Consider the following 6,630-nt stretch of genomic DNA (forward strand, 5'->3'; position numbering starts at 1 on the left):
CCTTTATATGTTACTTGCCTTTTTTCCCTTACTGCTTTTAAAATTTTTTCTTTGTTTAGTGCATTTGGCGTTTTGATTATTATGTGACGGGAGGAATTTCTTTTCTGGTCCAATCTATTTGGAGTTCTGTAGGCATCTTGTATGTTCATAGGCATCTCTTTCTTTAGGTTAGGTAAGTTTTCTTCTATAATTTTGTTGAAGATATTTACTAGCCCATTACATTGGGAGTCTTCACTCTCTTCTATACCTATTATCCTTAGGTTTGGTCTTCTCATTGTGTCCTGGATTTCCTGGATGTTTTAGGTTAGGAACTTTTTGCTTTTTGCATTTTCTTTGACTGTTGTGTCAATGTTTTCTAAGGTGTCTTCTGGCCCTGAGATTCTCTCTTCTATCCCTAGTATTCTGTTGGTGAATCTTGCATCTATGACTCCTGATTTCTTTCCTAGGTTTTATATCTCCAGGATTGTCTCTCTTTCTGATTTCTTTACTGTTTCTATTTCCATTTTTAGATTCTGGATGGTTTTGCTCATTTTGTCACCTGTGTGATTGTGTTTTCCTGTAGTTCTTTAAGGGATTTTTTTGTTTCCTGTTTAAGAGCTTCTAGTTCTTTACCTGTGTTCTTCTGTATTTCTTTGAGGGTGCTATTTATGTCTTTCTTAAGGTCCTGTATCATCATCATGATAAGTGATTTTAGATCTGAATCTTGCTTTTCCAGTGTGATGGTGTGTCTAGGACATGTTATGGTGGGAGAATTGGGTTCTGATGATGGCAAGTGACCTTGATTTGTGTTGTTTATTTTGTTATGCTTGCCCCCCACCATCTGGTTAACTCTAGTGCTACCTGCCCTTGCTAAATCTGACTGGAGCCTGTCCTTCCTGTGATCCTGGTTGTGTCAGAACTCCTCAGAGTCAAGCTGTCTCTGTTATCCTGTGCTTCTGGGATCCTGTGATCCTGGGCTTGTTAGATCACCTGGGAGTGAGGCTTTCTCTGTATGTTGTGGGACTGGCTGCAGAGTTTGCACCCAAGGTCTGCTCAGAACACTAACCCAGACAGACCAGAAGGAACCTGAGTCACTCGGCTGGCAGAGTTTCTGTGTGCCTGGTCCTGCTGGGCCCAGTTACTCCCAGTGTTGGGACAGATGTTGGTTCCTGCTCACCTCTGATCCTGGGTGTGTCAGAGCGCCTGGGAGTGAAGCTTCCTTTGGGTGTTGTGGGACTGGCTACAGAGCTTGCGCCCAAGGTCTGCTCTGGACCCCAGCCCAGACAGACCGGTTGATATCTCACTGTTAATATGTTCTGACTTTACCAAAAGTCTTACCCATCAACCAAGACTTAATGATTTTGATGACTTTCTCTTAAATTAATAGTTATATTAGAGGGGAATTGAATAAGCAGATAATTATGACTATGGGTGTGTAGTAGAGATGAGAGTGTTAATACAAGATGTTCTACTCAAACTCATCATTTTACATGATGACTAACAAGTCCATTAAGACTCCCCAAAAGTGCCCTTTAACACTACTTATAAAACATTCTCATGTCTTTTGAAATGCAATACTAAATCTATAGAAATACCATATTTGTAGCTCTAAAATTCTAAAAGCATATATTTGGCATATACACTTAAAAGAGTGGAGAGAGAAAATGACTTCCTGTGTGTTTCCATGTTTATGTCCATCTAGATAGTGGTTATTTACAATAGGTGTGATAAGAAACATCAATTTGACAATTTGACAGGATCTAGTAAAAAAAGAGACAAGTCTCTGAGCAGTTATGCAGTTTTCTGTGTCGAGTTAATTGAAGTGGAAAACCAATGCTAAATGTGGGTTGCACCTTTCCATGGCTTGGGTCTAGGACTTCATAAAAAAGAGGAAGCTACCTGAAAATAAGCATCTCTATATCCTGGTTGAGGCTTGAACATGACATTCTACTTCGCACTTCTGCTAGCATGATAAACTTGCCCTCATAAACCAAACTAAATGCCTCATCCCTTAAGTTGGTTTTCTAAGTATTTGGTTATAATAGTTTGAAAATAGTGAACAGATGCCTATACATTATGAGGGCTAAACACAGACTGCTTCAATATGACCTCAGTTTCTGCCATTTGGTTAGGAAGTTCTAAACCACTCTTTTGCACAAAATATTTCTTTGTGAAAAGAGAAAAATAAATATGGTGTGACTTGTGGATTAAATAAATTAACTTCTCATGGAAGGGCTCCTGGCAAGGGGTATCACACAGTTTTTATTGTGAGCATATGAATAAGCACATATTCATATGATTCATCCCAATAAGAACATACTCATGTGTCAGCATTTCAACGAGCTTCAAATGAGTGGATTTTCCAGTATTGCTGAAAACTTTTGTCTTACTTTGAATGTTTTTCTATTTTGGGTCTAGAAGTTTATCTACAATATGTAAGGTTCAATACTTAGCTGCAAATAAAGTGGGTATGAAAGTCAACAACTGTAATATCAACACCTAAGAGTTGAGGCAGTAGGATTAGAAGTATAAGTTCCTGCTAAACTACAAAGCAAATTTAAACCAGGTATTATAAATATATTTATGAAAATAAATTAATACATAATCTATTTTATTAAAGAAATATAAGATAAAATGTGATTTCATGAGTCATGCAATCAGTTGCTTTCATATATGTTGCCTTTGTTTAAATACAAGGGGGAATTCAGAAAATATGTAGGTTACTGGGATCTTTATTTTACAGTAAGAGTAAAATATGCAAACTGTCAACAATCAACTTATACCCCAGGAAATTTGCTGGAATAACTTAGACCACTTACTTTTTGTTTAATGGCAGCATTTTTAACAATAGGCATAAGTGAACTCTTGGATTGTGGCAGCATGCACAGAATATGAACAGATTCAGATCAGATAGGATCCTGGTGCTGAGAAGTGGAAGTAAACACTGCATCCTACATCTAAAGAAAAATATATCTGTCATTGACATCACCTTGCAAAGGAAAAAAAAAGTAGTTTTCTCCAATAGAATCTCATTGGGTTTATTAACGACACTTAGGGACAGAGTCCAGAAGTAGATGGCTAACACAAAATAAACTTAGTAAGATTAGTTCTTTTTTTTTTTTTGATTCATATTGCTTTGTTTGGGCATTTTATTTTTGTCTTATTGGTCTTTTGTCTTTATATTACTGTTTCTGATTTTACATTTTAAATATGTTTCTCTTATTTTTTTCCTTTTTTTTTGTTCTATTTTTTGTTGCATTCTAAAGAGAGAGAGTTGGATGGATGGAGATGTGGAAAGAATGTAGAAGGATCTGAGGGTAGAAGACAGCTCACTAAGGATGTCAAAGTTTTAAATATAAGCTTGTATAATAAAAAAGCTAAAGTTGGTAACTAAATATTTAATATTAAGTACTAATAAATATTAAAACATACTAAAAGTAGGGATGATTAAAAAACTGATATTATGAGAAATTGCTTAGTTTTTCATGTAATCAGTATTTTCTCCTAATCAGTTCTTTTTATACAGAAAAATAAAAATGATATTTAAAGGTATTAAATAGTCATGGCAGAAGAAAAATATTTAAAAATTGCAATAAGATTAATGGAAATCTACATACAAAGAGTTCTTTTGTACCACAGATGAGATTAGTTCATCAAGAAAATGGAAATAAAATCCAGGTTTAATTTTAAGGAAATAGTTGTATGACATGTTTTTACAATTATTATATGGTGTATTAGTCAATAAATGAGATGTTATAATTTCCAAATCAAAGATAAAATACAATTATGTATAAATATTTTCATTTGAATGAAAAAACATAATAGTCTTGCTACTTTGCATAATTTCATTGAGCCCATGAAGGTTATTTGAAATCCTAGATATTCATTCATGAGTCCAATATATTTTATTATGTTATATTGGAATAATGGAGCCCATTGTGTGAAAAAATAGGAAAAGCACCTTTAGATAGATCAGCTGCTTCTTTAATAATTTAGCAATAAGTTAATATTGTATAAAATGGTGGGAGATAATACAGGGATCAATACTTGGAGGTCTTAAACCAGCAAGGCTGTTGTACAGGCTAATTTTCATGATCAAATATAATAATCCCAAATAGTTTTAATTGTATTTAATTAGTAGCAAATACTCTATGTATGTGCAAGTATGTAAAAATCTGCTCTATCTGTATCTCTTAGAAACCTTCCAAAGCATAATTCATATAGTCAAGTGGAACCTAGCTTTTATATATTAAAACAGAAATGATTATCTATGTATTGTATATCTTTTCCTGGAAGCAAGACATTTAAGTAAGATAAAGTAGTTTTTTATAGATGTTAAGGAAACCTTAGTTTTTTGTGATTATGGAGATAGTGAATCTTTCTATGTATGAATAGATACCATCTCTCTATGCAATTATATATAAATATATACACATATATATTTATGAATGAATATTCCTTTTATTTCTTTTTAAATTGACCATATTATTAAATTTACTCTGGAGTAGCATTTAGATGGTGATATAAATGTCATATATGTCTTTAATTTGAAAGTTCACTTATTCTTTGCTGGTAGTATTTTTGTTTCATTTAACTCTACTGTAATTTAAGTTCCAATAGATTTTTCTGCTTTCTTTTGATTTATTTTTCTATGTAAATATATAATTAAAAACATAGCCTAACTTATTCCTCCTAAATCTGAATTTATTTTTTTAAATTCTCCTGATTTTATTGTACTGATATAACTCTCAATGTGATGGTGACAAACTGTTGTCAAGAATTATATTATATTTGCATTATTTCTAATCTTAAGTGAAAAACTTTAAATTTCTCATTTTTATCATGTTTTAAAATGAATTGGTGACATTTTATCAAGAAAATACACATGCTATTTTTACACTTCTTTAGTGTATTTGTGTGTGTGTGTGTGTGTGTGTGTGTGTGTGTGTTTGTGTGTGTGTGTGTGTGTGTGTGTGTGTAGTTTTCTAATATATTTTGTCAGGACTAAATAGTATTATGTTGCATTGTGTGATTTACCCTAAGGAAATATGAACAAATGTCTACTTACTGAAAGCACCAGTAGCAGACCAAAAACAATTTTGTCACAGTCTCATTTAGTGAACCAATGAAGTTATTGTGGTTATTTATAGGAATGTGATATTATCAGAGTTCTTATCATGTATTAAATACAATTCATCTTCTTCAGGTTTTGTTCTACTTTAGTAAAATTTCAGAAGTAAATGTTTAGTTATAACAACAAACATTTTCATTTTTCTAAGATAAAAGGCAATTTATTATGCTTAATGAAAAACACATTTAATGTTCTCCAAGACAACCATAAGCATTAGTTCAAATTTAGTTGTGTCTAATATAGTCCTGTAGTACAGCTTCAGAGAAAGTAGGTCACCCCAATGTTTTCTTCTTTCTCCAAGAATAATGATGATATAATTATTTAGGCATATGAATAAAATAATTCCAAAATATAATTCAATTGTACAAAAGTGCTTAGTGAACACAGAAGCAAGCAATTCATACTTGATCCATACTTTGTATCTTTCATAAAATGTATTTTTTATAATGGACTATATAATATTATTTATTTAAATGCCCAAATAGAATAAATTTATAAATAAATAAATAAATTTAAGTACTTTTAAATATAAATTCTCATCATATAATTGTCCCAATTCTATGAGATGGTCTAGGATCTAAGTCTAAGTCTAAGTACAAATTTTAGTGCTGTGAAATGCACAAGCACACAAAAATAAGTAAGATAATTTTTTTACATTATAGAAAATATTTTCATTGGAATTTATTATTCTACTTAATCTAATACATACAAAAACACAGATTTTTTTTTTACTTTTATAATAAGGTAATATTTTAAAGCTGAACATTATAAAATACTTGCTAAAATTTTTAAATTATACAGAAAATAAGAATTTTTCAAAAAGTTACCTCTTTAAATACCTACTTAGTATTATTTTTATTATGACTGACATTCAATTTTTCTTATTTGTAAAACTTACAAAACTATCAATAAAAGAATATAGATACAAATAGATATCCAATACATACTTAAAAATAGTATTATTAAAGAATCCTAGGACAATATTTTATCTTTTACCAGCCAGTAAAAGTTACAATATACTTTATTACTACTTATGTCCTTGAGTTGTTGCTCTCAAGGAAAAGCAGAAAAGAAAGGAAACACACAACTCAAGGTTTGCAGAAATCTTTTTGGAAAACTGAGGTATGTGTTGCTATGAGGTTATCTTCAGAAAAATAAAATTGAAGGATTAAAATATGTTATTGTTAGTATGTGTTTGGGGATGGTTAGGTGCACTGTATATTCAGATGCTGATTTCCAAGCCCATACATCTGGTTGCAGTCTGCTGGCATAGTCATGCATTTCCAGCCTCAATTTTATGTAAATATTATTTTCTATAACTTCTGTTGGCTAATAAAAAGTTGATCAGCCAATTAGCTGGGCAAAAGATAATAGGTCAGGACTTCTGATCCCAGGCTGGGGATCCAAAAGAGAACAGAGAGAACACAGGTATAAGGAAGAAGAGAAGGTGTGGAAAGAACATGAGAAAGGACCAGGAGGATCTACTATATCACAATGGGAGATTAGCCATGAGGACACAT

The sequence above is a fragment of the Mastomys coucha genome, unplaced genomic scaffold (assembly GCF_008632895.1).
Source record: "Mastomys coucha isolate ucsf_1 unplaced genomic scaffold, UCSF_Mcou_1 pScaffold13, whole genome shotgun sequence".
Classification (NCBI taxonomy): domain Eukaryota; kingdom Metazoa; phylum Chordata; class Mammalia; order Rodentia; family Muridae; genus Mastomys; species Mastomys coucha.